We start from the raw sequence: 16,802 nt of genomic DNA, 5'->3' as shown, positions 1-16,802 counted from the left end.
AAGATGAAAAGCAAGACACAGAGGAAAACACAGAGAGGGGAATGTAAAGCCAGATAGATGAGATAGTGAGACAGGGGCGGAGCAAAATACCATCTGAGACCCTGACAGATCGATAGCCTCTTTAGAATTCAGTTTGTGAGAGACAGAGAGAGGCCATGCAACACGCTGCTCTTTTTCCCAGCCACTTGATTCGTCACACATGCTAAGAGAATTTAACACACCCGCTTCTGGCAGGCAAATATATGCTCCACACACATGTACATGTGAAGACATACACAGATACAAGGCCATGTACTCATTCAATCGAGCGTCCACCCCCACAGTTCGGCCTCTTTTGAAACACTGAATGAAACACCTGCGGTACAACCACTTTTGCACTCAGCAGAGAAGTTTTGCATTCTGTACAGTTTTGTTGAGAAAACACAAAGCAGCATTTAACTTTAAAATCTCATGCGACAGTGCATTTTGTTCAGATAAGATGGAAGTTATATATGGATGGTTGCAGCTTTGGGTAGCCTATATACATTGAGTCCAACTCAGTCCATGCGTGTGCGGTGCATCAAAGCAAAAATAACCCTGGCTATCACATACTGAGGCTGGATTATGCTGTTGACAAAGCGAGCCAACAGATCTGAGTTAATGTGACAGATAACTAGCATTAATTCAGGAGCAAAGGTAAATGAAGCAGGCCTGCGGACACAACAAGGGAGTGCAGTGTAGATGGGAAGACGTGTGTACTGTACCACACTGGTCCATGCTTGGGTGAGCATGTAGGCCATGCCAACAACAATGCATAATACAGCCTCCGGTGATGGGGGATGCATATGCACACACACAACACCCCCACCTCACCTCATATACGCACACACACACCCACCCACACGCACACACACATAGACATATACCCGCACAAAGACACACACAGATACTCACACGCATGCACAGACATTGACGGTGATGGGGCATGGAGCAGTTTATGCTCATATCAAGAGAAAGTCTTTGATCAGTGTGACAGGAAGGGCACTCGCCCCAAAGGAATTAGCTAACTCTTGCCTTGCAAAAGCACATCCACAATGAATCAGGCATGTTTGCATTTGCCACAGAGGGGCGAGAATGTCTGATATTTAACTTAATTAGTATGCTAAATGTATGAATATTATTTGTTCCAGTTCAGTTCAGTTACATGTCCAAGAGTGGCATGATAACCATAGAGAGAAGAATATGCAGAAATTCAGGTTGCATGTATCCATCCATCCATCGTCAACCGCTTATCCTGCGTACAGGGTCGTGGGGGGCTGGAGCCAATCCCAGCTTACAGTGGGCAAAAGGCAGGGTACACCCTGGACAGGTCGCCAGTGGTTGCATGTATAATCCTCTCAATTTAATAGGCAGTTAAACTGCACAATGAATTACCAAATTACCATATGGATTTTAAATGAGCACAACCAGTTTTATTTCTCTTGTAAAAAATATTAAAATTAGATAGTGTTTCTGACGTTTTGAGGACTGTATAACAGATTTCTGCCATTGGAGTGCTTTATCACAAATACAGTTTTACATTTAATATGTACTTAATATTGTATATTTATAATGTATCCCCTTCTTGTAATTGTATGACATTTTTTGAAACATGTTTTTTTGGCTTTCTTGTCAAAAGTTAGATGAAAAAACTGATACCACTCCCATCTGTCAGTTAAATATAAGACTACAGCTAGCAACTAGTTAACATAACAGACCTAACAAGACGGAGACATGGGGGAAACTTATATAGTGACTGATCAGGCCATTCTGACACAAAGGGAGTAGACAAACACATAATATATAAACAAACCACAATAACTACAAAATATGTTAAGCCAATGCTACCTAATATGAACTAATGGTAAATCAATCAAATAATTATAACAACAAAAGCAGAACTAGCACGCTATGGGAAAACATGGTGCAGTCCAATTATCCATTCCCCTACTTAAACACTTTAGATGCAGTTGGAAGCCCTTCTGTCAGCTAGCCAGAGACTCCCAGTAGCAACTCCCCAGTAACTGGTATCTCAAAACAAAAGGTATTAATTTCACAGAATATAACTTCAGTTAAACAAAGATAATGAGCCTGAAATTAGCAGAATTGACAAAGTTAACTAAATGTGTGCAACCAAATAGAGACCTAATGTCAAATAACTAATAAAACTGCTTTTAAAGCTAAAATCTGTGTCCAATTATTTATTTTGTAACCTATGTAATGTGCTCAAAACAAATGAAAGAGTTACCACTGTGAGTTGTTGCTTGCATGTGTGGCTGCTAGTGCAGCCATCACAACAGGAAAACACCTAGCCTGGCTCTGTAGTCCGAGACATAATCTCCTGAAAAACCACAACTTGTCAACTTGATGATAGAATTGTTCAAACTGTAAAGTCCTTTAAAACAAATCTGTGATTCTGGGCTATATAGACTACAGTGAATGGATGAGGAGAAAAGAAGTGGCAGAACAAGAGCATAAGAGGAGCAGAGAGGAATTAAACCAGCATTGTATAAAAAAAAATGAACAGAACTAAAAGAATAAATGGACCCAATCTGGCTGCACTTGGCATTAGAATAGCTGCCCGTCCAAAAGCCAATGTTACTTTTGTCCGTCTCCAGACCCTGCGGATGCTCCGCTTGTATAGCAGATGCACATAACCAAAGGATGTGAGGCATGAAAGCAATGGGAAATTCATTACATATTCCTACCCCCCTCCGTTTACCATAATCACCACAATTAGCAGACATCTGCAGTGACTCCAAAGCTGGGAATGTATTCAGGCAATCAGAGCAGCTTCACCGACAGCACTGACTGCAGCCCCCTCTGTGATGGGCCTCATCCTGAAGGGAAGCATTCCATTAGAAACTCAGTGATTAATTGAGATGGAGAATTTGCTCCTGGCATCAAGCAAGAATGAAACCCAACAGGGGGGCATCCATGATGGCAGAGTTGTATGCAGGGTTGGTGGAGGTGGTCCGGAGTTGCCTGAGACTGTGCCATACTGTTGATGATGTGAGATAAGGCACTCACACTGTGGTTTGCAATTAGCTGTATGAGAACAGTCACCAGACAACAGCTATATGAAGATGTTCTGACCCATCAAGTAAACAAAACCTGTGTGTGTCTAATGATTATCCAGATTTTATAGCTATTTACAATACGTTTGGATGGGGGGTGATGGTAGGGAGGGAGGGTTATGTCTATTACTAATATCCCCTGCTCTGTTTTAGAAGCTCTTGATATCTGGATTTCCAAATTACCCAAGCACCATTGCCCTGTATGTTGGACATGTGCACATTACTTTACCTTTCAGATAAATGTACGTCATGTAACTGCTGAAACTTTAAAGGAATAGTCTGACATTTTGGAAAATACTTTTATTCTCTTTCCTGCTGAGAGTTAGATGAAGATCGATCCCACTTTCATGTATAGCCAGCAGCAGCCAATTACCTTAGTGTATCATAATGGCTGGAAAGGGGAGGTAAGTGTAAAAACTACATGTTGTGGTTTTATGGAGGGTTGTGAGCTGGATTATTTCTAGGCTTCCAAAAAACCAAATTGTTTTCATGTTTTTACACCTCAGTTTTGTATGGATTAACCAAACATGCCCAGGTGCTGGTGGGTGGATTTACCGTACAGACTTAAGAGCTGTCTAACTCTCAGCAAGAAAGTGAATAAACATTTCCTAAAATGTCAAAGTATTCCACTAAAACATTTCTGACTGGATAATTCTCTAAAGTGTTGACTGGCCTACTGTATGTACTCCATCTGTAGAGGATGACAGCCTGTTAGACAGCTCATTACTGAAGCAGTTGGAGATGTCACTCTCACTAGGCACAGTATGGCACAACCATGGTTTTAAGCCTCTGCTTAATACGTTGTCATGGAAATCAACAGAAGCACATCGGACTATTACCATTTGTGTTGAGTCCAGGGCTGGCTCCTGTCTGAATCACACACACATATGGACACATCGCACATCAGTCTAGCTTAAGCAGGCATGGCTCAAAACCTCACACATGCGGTACACATTTCATTTAGGCTACTTATTGTGTGACTTTTGTGGTAAAACTCTTAAAATGTATATCTGTTACATGTGAAAATTTGGCCTTTGTCTAGGCTCAAAAACTGACACTGATAGAAAAGTTTGTTTTCATGTTGAACTGCAGGATCTGCAGATTCATTCCATACCCGACGTTATGATCCACTAAAGTTAGGCACTTTACAAGATGAATAAATCCTCAAGACTGTTTTTCACATTCTAATGCAGTTTTTAGCCTGGTGTTATAAATGCTAGCATGTGATTAATAAATAGATCCTCTGTATTATTCCAGAGATGAGAGGTGCACTGAAGAATAAACCACACCAGCCATAGTTTTTTTTTTTTAACCCAGCCCAAAAGTAGTTTTTATTTATGGCTTATAACAAAAAGTGTTGATAAATGAATTAAAAACCATCCAAAAGTTACAATTTATACATCCATTTTAAGGGCTGCCTTATCAGAAAGTTGTGCCAAAATCTTTAAACCCACTGAGAACAATATGGGAAATGTGAATTGCAAACATGATAGCACTCACACACAAACTCCCACATGGTTAGATTTGTGAAAGAGCTGTGATTGAAGCTGCAGCTAAATTAAGAGGAAAGAGAGATTAGAAGCTTATAGGAAATTAAGCCAAGGCTGTTGCTCTCATTTTGATGTTTGAAATTAGACTGAATACTGAATAAATCTAGGTGCTATACTTCTGAGAGCATCATTCCCACCAGTTATGCAAATGAGCCTTCACATTCACACAATAATCAGATGATGTGCCGCTTTGTTGAGATTTGAGCATGCTATTTTATCGGTTTAACGGAGACAAGAGCAGAGCGTCTCCCAAAAATGAGCTAATTTGTGGTCGACGGCTTCTTGACTGTCGTAAAAATTGTAGAGTCACAATGAAATGGGCGTGATCATCCACTTGGTGTTTCCTTCCTTGCAGTCCAAGGGTCTGGGCCTAATAAAGGCCTGTGTGGTGCACCACAGACTGCCTTTCTGCTGTGTGGAGAAATGTGTTCAATCACCATGGCTACCGGTCAGTGAAGATCCCCCGCTGTGGTTATTAGGATTTCTCTGTCTGCTCACACACTGGCTCAGTATTCAGGTTAACAACTCACAATCTGTATTATGGATGTGAATCTGTGTGTGTTCGGGAGGCCTGTAGGTCAACTGGGATTTATTGTAATTAACCCTCTACAGAAGTACTGGTGGAGTTTTTAATTCAAAGCATCATCACTTGAGTATGCCTAAAGTGGACTGCCCTAGACTCCGTGGCCTCCCAACAGTAGCACTGATGTGCGAAGGGGAACATGAGAAAGCTTTGAGCAGTATTGATTCAGCCGAGTACTCTCAGAGCGAGTACCAGAGGATCTGAAGAGAGAATTATCCATGCACCATTTCCTCCCCTACTCCTCTGTGGAAAATTCTGCAGCTCCAGCTTTCTCGTAGCCTGCACACAGCAGAACACACACAGGGCCCCATACACATATTACACAAAGAGACACACACACACACACACACACACACAGACTTTCTTGAGGTTTGATGTTGATTTATTTATAGTTGTTCCCTTCCATCTGGTTAGTCCAGCATATTTTATTTTTGTCCAATTTGAATTTTAAAATAGAACAAACATAGAAAGAAAAAAGCTAAAAAAGAGAAATATACTGCTGTAATAGTGGAAATTTGAGGGGTTTCTCTATGTCATATTGTTTTTTCCTGTAGGAAATTGCCATTGTGGGTTTATTACAATGATCCCAAAGCCTATATTAAGCACTCTGAGGTCATCATAAGCATTAATAGCTACTGCAGACCCTCCTGGGTTAACGTAAATGCTCCTCCAATTTGACTGTTAGTCCATGTGAAGAGATTATTGGAAACCATTAACTGCGGTGGATAAATCCACCAATGAAAATCTGAATTTCTGAGACATAGGGCATTGTCTGCATATGCCGCTTTGCTCTGAGTATCCTCCTCCTCTCCCCACCCGGTTTCTCCTGAATAATACACGACAGCCCCCTCCTCGTTCGCCCCGCCGCCCAATGGCTGACGCGTATTTTATCAAGCTATCTCCTCTGAGCCAATCCCGGTCCTCCCGGTGATCCCTGTAAACCGGATGCCCTCCCTCTTGCCTCTCAAACAGACGTAATCTGTGGATCAGGGAGGCAGACGCTCATTCGGTGAGGAGTTGGACTCGGACCGAAGTGATGAGAGTGAAAATACCTACTGTGGCAGACTTGAAGATATCGCATCAGTCCACCTCGCAGGACAGTGAATCCTGCTGTTTTACAAGCAGGGGGTGAAGGAAATGTTGTAAGTATGCCATCATGTAAAATGCATTAACTATAGCTTAACCTTAAAATAGGGACGCCGCGTTTTGCTAAATCCAGTACAAATTGTGCAAACTGATGATTTAGTTAGGAAATTATGTTTCTTTAATAGAAGTAGATATTCTAGCATGAATGTGAAACTGTGACATTATGTGATGGGGTTTGGGTTGGCGCTCAGCACTAATAAAGGCGGCTTCTCGTGTCCAAATCCAGCGCATGGGAAACATACCAGCGGAGAGAAAAAGCGTGTCTTTCGTCGGTCATTTCATAAGGGCATACATGTGACTCGAGGAAAAACGTGATTTGCGATTGGTCTGTGTAGCCTTTTTACGCACATTTCAACTTTTAATGATATGCCAGACGCATCGACTGTAGCCTACACCAGTGCGCAGACAAATGTTATTTCCGTTGCTTGGGAAGTTCTAACGGTATGTTCAAACAGCCAGTGTAGCCCAAAGGAATCCTGGTAGGAGCCTCCCAAACAATATAAGTTTGATTCATTTCACTCAGCAGACAGTCTCGTCTTTCTACTGGGCATGAAAGTCGGCGAACACTGATAAATGGTGGCTATTATTTTCAGCTGAACAACGCGCACCGGCTTTGTGTGGACCATCTGTCATTGTATTGACATACAGCAGCCCTCCTGCCCCCAAAGAATCCGAGCGAGACACCTGAAGAGCAGAAAACAGACAGCGGATCGTTCAGAGCCGCCACCCGTCTCTCACAAAGCCGTGACTCATGCTGTGATCTGTCTGTGTGGATGGGTGAGTAACGTAGCCAGAAAATAAATAGGCATTGGAACAAAAGTGGTGCAGTTCAAATATTGTAGGCATATGTGTCGTGGAGAGGTGCAACACAACGTACTGCGTGCGTGTATGTTTTATTTTTCAAAGATTCAAGAATTGGAATAGTGCAGACTACAGGCATGGCTTTGCGCATCTTGAATTCTCGGAAACAGTCTTTGCGCATCTGACTTCCTCCCGGAATTTGGGCCTCCTGCACATGGCAAAAACAACCAGACTGCCATTTTCAGGGTGGACACTCTGAGAGGATGCACAATGACCAGATAAACGCACTTCATCAGGAGCGTTACATACTCAGTTTAGGGGGCGCGATGGCCTAATGTGTAACTCAGTTAGTGACCCTCCAGGCAGTTTAATGCAGCTGAGACAGGCTTTCTTTAAGGAGACCGTGGAACCTGCAGTTCTTGGCTCAGCGTGCAGTGCCAAGCACTAATATGCCTTAAGGTTAATGAGGCAGTCTCCATAAATCCTTCTGCCATTTGGATATAGTAGCTCTAGATGCTTATTGCAGCACTACATTTTACTGGCTATGGATTGTACACAGCATGCTTTAATGAAAAAAACTAAATACAAAAAACATTTACCTAATGCTTGCAGGCAATTAACTGCTTGTGCTTACATTTCTTATACATTGTCCAGTAGAGAAAGCAAAGTCTGTGTCATGGTATATAGAGAGATGCCCAGTCAGTGAGTAGTACAGATAGGTGCTGATGTGCTGTGATAGCCTCACTTCCGTCCCTCTCAGGGCTGAGTTACACATAATTCACTTTAGCTTTGTCCCTCATGAAGAGAAAAAGCAGCAGCCCCCTGCTCCCTCACAGCAAAGAGTGGAGAATATCTAAGTGCATATCTCTTGTAGGGCTTTTAATTCAGTTTAGAGTTGCTCTCAGATAGTTATCAGGGCAGGCTGAGTGAATGGAGCAAAGCCACTGTCTTCCTGCTGGTGTTATGTGGGCACAGAGGTGGTTGGATGTTGGCTTATCTCATCTCCTGCTGGAACTATGATCATCATTCCTGTGTAGCTCATTATCACACGTGATGAGTTTCATCAACAGCACCCTGCAATTATGTCGAGAAGCAACCTGCTATCACAGTGGAGAGGCTCCCAGCCTAAGATCACGATAGGTCCTCACATAGTTAGACATGATCTCTTTCTCAACAGAATGCATAGAGCAATTCAAATAAAAATATTATGTTCTTATAGTTTATGTCAGTCAGTGAAAGTGTTATTTTGTTAGCATCAGGGAGTCCCGTCTCACTTCTCCCACCATCACATGACTCCCAGCAGACACCCAGTTCTTTCCCTACTGCCATCAAACAGCGAGCACACAAACGAGGAGGAAGAAAAATGCTTCCACACATGCTTCCGCCTCGTTCCTTTCAGTCATTAAAATACAATATGCAAGCTTTTTGATTCATTATTTCTGAGTCATCAGACATAAAAGGCACAGATGCCCAGTGGATAATGACCTAAATTCACAGAAGAGTCAGACCTAGTGCACGTGTCGCTTTTCAGACTTTATTGTAGGCCTACGTATTTTACAGCAGCCGTTTGCCACATTCACTTGTCACTGTGTTCATGCATTGCAGGTAAATTTAGTTAAGCGTTGAATGAGTTCATAGCAGCAGGAACCGGCGCCCATATGTGTGTGTTTGTGCTTCTCTGTGTGTGCAGTGTTGGGTAAATGGAAAGGTTAGGTAATGCACCCTGCCTCAAGCATCGCAACTTACTGCCTATCTAGATGAGTGGATGACCTCTCACCTCATGTCTAGCCAAAAGGCTCAAGTCTGATCGGGTCAAGCCAGGTGGCTTTCAAGAGCCTGTTGGCCTGTCCAGGAGCAAATGACACTTGAACTCTTTCCACTTCAGGACCAAACAAGTTCTTTTTGTCAATTAAGAAACTCTTACGACTTGTGTTTGACTGTGTGAAGATGTGTGCGTGTGTGTTTGGGTGTGTGTAACAGGTAAAGCTGTGGATTAGAAATCACAGATTAAGAGGTTAAACTCAGAACATCTGTTGAAATAATTAGATTTTTAGCCCACCTCTATGCTTAATAAAGTCAGACATCTGTCCAAACAGTTTTTACCTTTTATCCCGAAGTTGACACTAAGATTTTGAAACATCCTAGGTATGAGAAATAAAAGATATTCCACTGAGTTGTCAAAGACTTCGCTCTCAGCTCATTCATGAGATGTTACAGCTGTTGTGTGGCCGCTTTAATCATGAAGTATAGTCGCTGTAAGACAAAACATTGCATTAGCCCCGATCTTGTCACCGCTGAGAGAAACAGCCTGTCTCAATTCTGGCACAACATGCTCTCTGTTGTATCGCCGTGCAAGAAACTCCCCATGGAAATTTTGGAATCTTTCCCATTGTTCCTAAAGGAAAGGGGGCTTTCATATGGAAGTGGGGAACGCCAGGAAATGACAGGCATTCTTTGTGGACTATTTGAAAATAAACTTGAGGGTTCTCGCTTCCTTCTCGACAGCTAAGCAAAAACTTGAAATAAGAAGAGAGGATTATGGTCTTAACAATCCCTCACTGGCATTTTCACTTTCTTAACGTTTCCTGCTGCAATTTGTCCTGAAAGTATATTTTCTTATTCAGCGCACTGGAGACATGCCATCAGAGTTTTAGCTAAAGAGCTTTTGTCAAAGGCTTTTGACTCTCTTCTCTACAGTTTCTTGAATGGGTGCATTCTTATTTTCCTCCTTATTTGTCCTTATTTTGCCTTATCTTTCCCCGTGGCTTTAAACACAACCCCGCTGCTTGAGCTCTGCTTTATGAGGCGTGACAGTGAGGTCTGGTTGCCGAGGCAGGCCGTGTGGACTGGAACGTAAAGCTTTACATTCAGGCAGCTGCGGTTGGGCTTGGGGAAGACTTAAACTCACTTCACCCCTATAGAATACCTCGTATACAGGACCAGCGTTCATTCTGCTGAGCTGGCATGAAAGTTTAAAATTGGAAGGAGAAAGAAAGAAAAAGAAAATGTTAGACCTGCCTTCCTTAACCTCAGGGTTCTTAATTGCACACATGCAGTTGCTACCTTTTAAAAAGGAAGAAAGTGGAACACTGACTGAAAACTAAAAGAAAAGTAAAAACAGGTGGTCATGATTTACGTTTCTAAAATCATGTAACGTTTTTTTTCTTCAGTGTCAACAAGTCTAACATCTTTTTTTCAAGTGTAGTTTGGTACCAGGTGTTCATAGTTCTCTGCAGCTTTGTACCACTTCCCCCTCCTTCCCTTTGAGTTTTAATAACAGGCTTTATTTAACAGGCTCTTCTGTCTTAGCTGGTCAGTCTCGCCGTACCTCAGATTAACACTCACACCTTATCCCCCCTCCTCTCTTTCGGTCTCTCTTCCTTCTACTCCTCCTCCTTCTTGTTGTTTTTCCCACCAGGCCAGTGGTAGTTCCCAGGTATTCGACCAGTGTAGCCATCCGTAGCCGGGAGGCTGGCTGTTCTGTCCTCTTTGAGACAAAGGCAGCGTGCCTCAAGGAGAGGGATGAAAGGAAACGGGGCTGTGCAGCCACTCCTTTTTACAATGGGAAACCTCCTTAGTTAGGTTGTAGAGCCAATAACCACCTTCTCTCTTCCTTTTTTTTAACAAGCACTGAGACTATGAGAGTGTGTTTCTCTCTTTTTCTTGTAGGAAGAGCAGTGCTGTATACGTATAGATGTGAGCAAAGAGGAATGGGTATTCTTCATATCTGCATACAATGTTTTGGGCTTTCTGTCCCTTACACCTGCTTAGTGTGAGCTGGCAGATGGTGCTTCTCTTGTTAAAGATGTTTCCTGTATTAAGGTTTGTTTTTGTTGTGGTTTAAACTGTCAAAAGAGGCTTAGAAAGGAGGGAGAGAAGAATATAGGGAATCTTTTTTTTAATAATGAGCAGTCCAGTTTCAACAACTAGGACAAATTTTTCTGTGTCAGTGATAAAATATTTTTTTATAATAGTGGCAATAGTACAATTTTAATCCTTCATATTAAAAATAGTAAAGTAATTTTATATTAGCAGTAAAATATAGCTTTAAGTAAAACATTCCTATGTGATTCGGCTGGTAGTGGGTCTAATTGTTGAATAAATACATCTATTGTTGGAGAATTTAACACATGTACCATATTTTATGAGCTTATTGTGTAACAAAGTCAAATATTTTCTGCTGAAAAGGACAATTATAAAACAACACCAGATGAAAATTAGTGTAAATCTAAAATCTATTCATACTAGAATAAAGGTACTTTTGTTACTTAACATCTCTAGTTTTCAGACACAGGGTTAGTATTCAGTGACGCAGTTGTGTGGCAGTCGTTAACAATATTTTGTCACATAATTACTTGTGTACAGAAGAGTTGAATTACATACATACACTTAAATGTTCTGTGTCTCTGCTGCATATCTCTGTCTGCTCTATAACCCGCTGGCGCTCAGTCTTGTGTTATCATCTCGGGTGGTAGTCAGTGGGAGGGAGTGGAAGCCGCAGGAGTCTTTTATGGCTCCAGCTCCAGAGACAACCTGTTCTCAGGCACTTCTCTTCTGGCACTTTTTATGACATCATAAATTCCTCCATTTCCTCTGACCAGCCCTAGGTGGGTATAAAGGACATACCTGGCCAGTAATTGTCTGTCTGGCCCTCTCATCTGTCAGTCTCCTTCTACTGCTGGTGACTTCCTCCAGAGCCAGACTCTCATACTGCCTGAAGATACTCAGATCTCTTAGATCTGGATGATGGACCAATAAACTGAAACACAATTCCATGAGTGATAGGGCAAAGAAGGTTTACTTTAGCTTTTTACTGCATCTTTGTTGGTCATTTAGGTCAGTGAGGAGAGTCAGCCTGGCACCCACGTTACCAGCCTCTCTGCGTGCATGTGCTCTTCAGACCGACAACAACAGCACACTCTCAGACCTGTTACCTTTTTGTTTGGATGAAGAGCAGAAAAAAAGGATTAGGGGAAGATAGAGGAGCTTTTTGGGGGGAAAAGAGGAAAAGGGGAGGCCTTCAGGAACATTCAGCGTTCACATTCATCTGATGCTCGGCTGGGGCTCCTCAGGGAGGCTGGAACAATACATGCACCAGCACGACAACATTCCTTGGGGTTAAAAAGGTCAAGGGTCATCCATGACCCCGCCCTGCCACTCAGTCCCAAGGCACTAACTCTGTGCCTTTGTTTTTGGTTTATGTCTTCGCACTTGTTGAACAGACCCTGCACCTTGTGTTACAATGTGCCCTTTGCTCTCTAATAGACTAGACTGACGTGGAGCACTTTCATTGTTTTATAATGTTTGTTAAGTCGGATCTGGCTCAGGTACTGATAGTTTAAATGTACAATGTCGGGTTTGTAAGGAAGTAGATTATATATTTTTTTCTTTCATTGTATCATTTAAAGAGAAATAAAAATTCTGCTACACAGGGCAAGAACATAAGTTTGCTAGAAGCTGCAAAAACACTATACTTTTTTAAATTTATGTTTGCAGCCTGTGTCACATATAATATCCCAGTCAGATTTTTGGCAATATGCAAGAAAATGAACCATCATAAAGCAGCATAACTGTAATTACCCATATTTTTTATTTAAATCGCCACTTTAAATAATCAACCCACATGGGTCAAATATTAGGCTGAGGGCACTGTTGGTCCTCTAAGTCATATTTTTTCTCCCTTGTGAAAAGCCCGGCTGACCACAGCGCACTTCAAGTAAAGTTTGAATGTTGCCATTAAAGTGGAGCGTATCCATGTGTAGGCATTGAGTGGCGTGTGAGGCCCCTACAGGCAGACTGCAGGTCTGTTAGTCATTACCAGTGAATGTACAGTATACACTGGAGTGGACATGCAGCTACATTAAAGCCTCGCCCACGGCCACATCAGACCACCCCAGAGACACACCACTGGCACTTCCTCCTTCCGCCCCTGCCTCTCAGCCTTGGGGGAACAGCGTTTGGGATTTCCGGAGGATGCACTGGACATTAATCGTCTGTTGATTAGGAAACTTTCAAGCAAAAATCAGACTAACTGTCAATTTAGATAATAGATGGTCAGATTCCCAGAAAAAGGGGTGTTTCTGTACGATGCAAAAATCATCATCTCCATTCAATTTCTTTGCTGTTTTGTGCTAATATAATCGCTTTTGTCAGGTGTTCCTGATGCTGACTTGTGACTCCATGAAGATCATATCCATCAGGTACACTGCACATCATCATTAAAAAATCTTTTTCTATTACTGAATATTCACCATGTGTCACATTCTTTTGTCCTCTTTCTTGGTGGAATGGCATCACAGAAAGATGACTACTATAGACATCCCGAATTTGATCCTGCACACTAAATCGGCTTACGGTAGAGGAAGGAGACATCGCTCTCTATTAGCCCGCATTTAGAAATGAAAGCCTATCTGGCTGCAACTGTGGAGGAGCTCCGAAGATGGGGATGTTTATTGTCAGGGGCAAATAGAGGCCTTTTAATTTTGTCTAGCAACTGACGCCTCTCGCCGCCCACTCCTCCAAAAACCACCTTTGTCAGTAATGTAGAGTGGCCTGCTCAGGCTAGAGCGAGTGACCATGAGAGTTTCATAGCAGGAAAAAAAAAGTTTGTCGTTGATAGGCTCGGGGAGGAAAGGTCCGGCTGTTTGCCATGTGATGTAATTATCTGCTATTTCAAAAGATTATCTCCCAGTAGTAAATAAATGTAAATGTAAAAAATTTAATTGTGTGTGTGTGTCTGCGTGATTTGATCTCTGGTTTGCACCCCCGGTGTAATGTTGAGACTCTGTGGCCTGTAGTTTGGCCCCCCATTTAAGCTGGGTTAGCTATGATCTCCCCCCTTCTAACCCCAATCTCTCCCCCCTCTGTGAAATACACACACACGCATACACACACACACACACACACACACACACACACACACACACACACACACACATATATACAGAGTGTTTCAACACAAAAGAAATATTCAGCTGTAGAGAGGGGGGTCCCTCAGAGGGTGCGACATTGAACTGGGGGGGATTAAGAAAAAATGGATGGTTGACATTGGGGTTGCCATGGCAAAGCCCCCTTTTCTCCTCTCCCTCGATCCTTCGCCTATTTTTCATTTTAGGTCTCATAGTGGGGTGAGGTGTAAGTGTGTGTGTGTGTGTGTGTGTGTGTGAGACTGTGATGGAGCTGGGAAGATGTAATATGGCTTATGAATTTTGTCTCTTATCTGAGCTGGTCCGCTTCACCCTGAGAGAAAAGAGACTTCTGGTTCACATGCTGCAGTTCAGACCACAGGAAAAAAAGCTCTAAAAACTCCTTTTTAATTATGCAGGCAGTTTAGTGTTTTATGATATTTAGTAAAAATTATATTACATTATTTGACTACCTACTAGCTAACATTTCTTTTTATACGATCATACAAATGAATTTGTATGTTTTTGCATATTCATAATAGAAAGCATGCCGTGAAAGAATGCAGAGGCAATCATTCTACTCACAGAGGCCCAGCCTACTCACAGGACAAAAACCAAATTGTCTGTTTTATGACCGTCTGAATTACATCTGCAATAACGTGATGCATTACTCAACTATTGTAGCCAGTGTGTTATCATGCTAGCCTGACGTCGGCCTCCCACGGCAGAGTAATGGATGCAGGTCTAGCCTGCTGAATGACATCAGCGCCCCAAGCCGATGAAACGGTGGCAATGAATGACCATAGATCAGGGTTTACCATCCTTACGTCAGTCCCTAGTCCGTGCAGCAGCGCAGTGACACTGTTGTTCCCCAGCTATGGCTTGCTTCTGACAATGGGAGCTCTCAGGCTGTGGCTGGGGTATCAAAAGCTTGCCTGCACAGTAGGACATCGCAGCATTGTTCTCTTGACTAGATGTTCATAAGAACCGTGGAACGCTCAAAGATATTTCTCTAATATTGTTCTGAGAAATGGTAAACCACAGAGAGTTTTTTTAAAGGATATATTTTATTCATTTATCACACTTTTATATAATCTCTTTCTTGTAAAACTGACTGAAGGGTCAGTTCACCCAAATTACAAAAACATTTTCTCTATTGTTGTGTTATCTATCCATGCAAACAGATTAGGTTTCATTCATCCATTTGTCTTCCTTCACCCCAAAACAATGGAGGTGACTGATTTTTTGTCTAAGTTGATCATTGCATTGAAAAATGGCATTTAAAGTCCCTGTGGAAACTGTTTTGTGGAAAATTTAGAGTAGCTGGGACTTTGTGTCTGGAAAGACACATTTCTGTTGGACATTTTAAATGTTATTTCTTAATGCTGTGACCATAACTGGTTAACAGCATAAATCTCAGATAGGTAAAAAAAATATCTGAAAACCTGCTCAAAGGAAGCCAAAATTAAAGCTGCATGGCTAGATGCTACAGAAATAAATAGAGAAAATGTGTTTTTGTAATTTTAAGTGAATTGACCCTTTAAAGACAAAAATACTCTGCAATAGCCGTGCTAACAACTTCCTCTTCGTCTGTGTTTCAGATGCTGTTACGACCAATTTTGAGCTGGAGATGAAAGGACTTCAAGTTCCTCTGATTAATGAGGAGGTGGTAATGCAACAAAGCAGATTGTCTCAGTTTATGTTCCAGCTTAAAAGCACCACATAATCATGTATAATAAAACCAGAGCCATCTTAACCTTTGGACAGTTGACTCAGTCTGCCACTGTCCTGCGTCATTATGTCCCTGCACTGTGCGACCTGACCTCTGTGGTTTGAGCGACGTCCTCAGCTCTGTCCCTGCCTCCCGCTTGTCTGACTTGTCTGTCCTCCCTCCTCTACGCCCTGCACGTGTCTGTCAGCTCGGCTCACGCTCACGCGCCGCTGTCCTGCTTGCCTCGGTGAACATTCAACGCTGTCGGTGAGTTTGGTATGGATCACATAAAAACCATCGACCGTTGACTGTGCCCCGTGGCTTGCTCCGACGACGTCAGGAAAGAGCAGAAACGAACAAAAGGGCAAGTGGGCACATGCTAATCCAGAGATGAAGACATACAGATGCATAAAAGTTAAACTCTGTTTCCACTGTGCCCAAAGACCAAAGGTCACAATCAACATTCATTGCTGTCGCTGGGTTGGACTGTGTAGAAAAGCTCACTGAACAATGAGTGCAACTGTGGCCCAGATCTGCCTGACTCATGTCTCAGCCAATCAGCCGACCGGATGTGAAGCACTCTGATTTCTTTATTTATATACTTCTTGTTTTTCACTTCTATTTTCTCCACTCTTCCTCCCTCCCCGGTGCTGGGAGTCTTCAGGGGAGAGAGAGAGAGAGACACAAATAGACTTCTGGCTGCTTGCTTGTCCTCATCCTCCTCTTTTCTCCTCTAATTGGTGGTTATGTGTGCAGCAAGGGGAAGGAAGCGGAGTGAATGTGTAATCATTTGGAGTCTCTTCTCCTTTAGATGTTTCATCCCTCTCTTTTTTGTTCGTCTAATTATATACTGAGCTCGGTTAACTCTGTGTTCACTGTGCGTCCGTGCTGGGAAGAATGAAGGAGTGACAGAGAGAGGGAGGACAAGGTGAAACAAAAAAGTAGAAAGATTATAGCACCAGCAAAATGATGATCCTGTTTTTAGCATATTTTGTATAATATAATAATCTT

At 42.4% G+C, this 16,802-nt stretch overlaps 1 long non-coding RNA gene across 2 annotated transcripts; it reads left to right on the top strand.

Moving 5' to 3' along the window:
* Nucleotides 1-6,222: 6,222 nt before the first annotated feature.
* LOC119902882 lies at nt 6,223-15,836 on the top strand. 2 transcript variants are annotated; one of them, XR_005444377.1, is made up of 4 exons: nt 6,223-6,370; nt 6,968-7,151; nt 13,329-13,375; nt 15,682-15,836. It is a non-coding gene; the product is annotated as an uncharacterized LOC119902882 (long non-coding RNA). The 2 variants fall into 2 exon arrangements; XR_005444378.1 differs by lacking the exon at nt 15,682-15,836 and adding an exon at nt 13,475-13,897.
* The last annotated feature ends 966 nt before the right edge of the window (nt 15,837-16,802 follow it).

The sequence above is a fragment of the Micropterus salmoides genome, unplaced genomic scaffold (genome assembly GCF_014851395.1).
Source record: "Micropterus salmoides isolate LMB-PRFRI ecotype aquatic unplaced genomic scaffold, ASM1485139v1 Ms_hic_scaffold_14, whole genome shotgun sequence".
Classification (NCBI taxonomy): Eukaryota; Metazoa; Chordata; class Actinopteri; order Centrarchiformes; family Centrarchidae; genus Micropterus; species Micropterus salmoides.
This window is presented reverse-complemented; position numbering and strand designations above follow the sequence as displayed.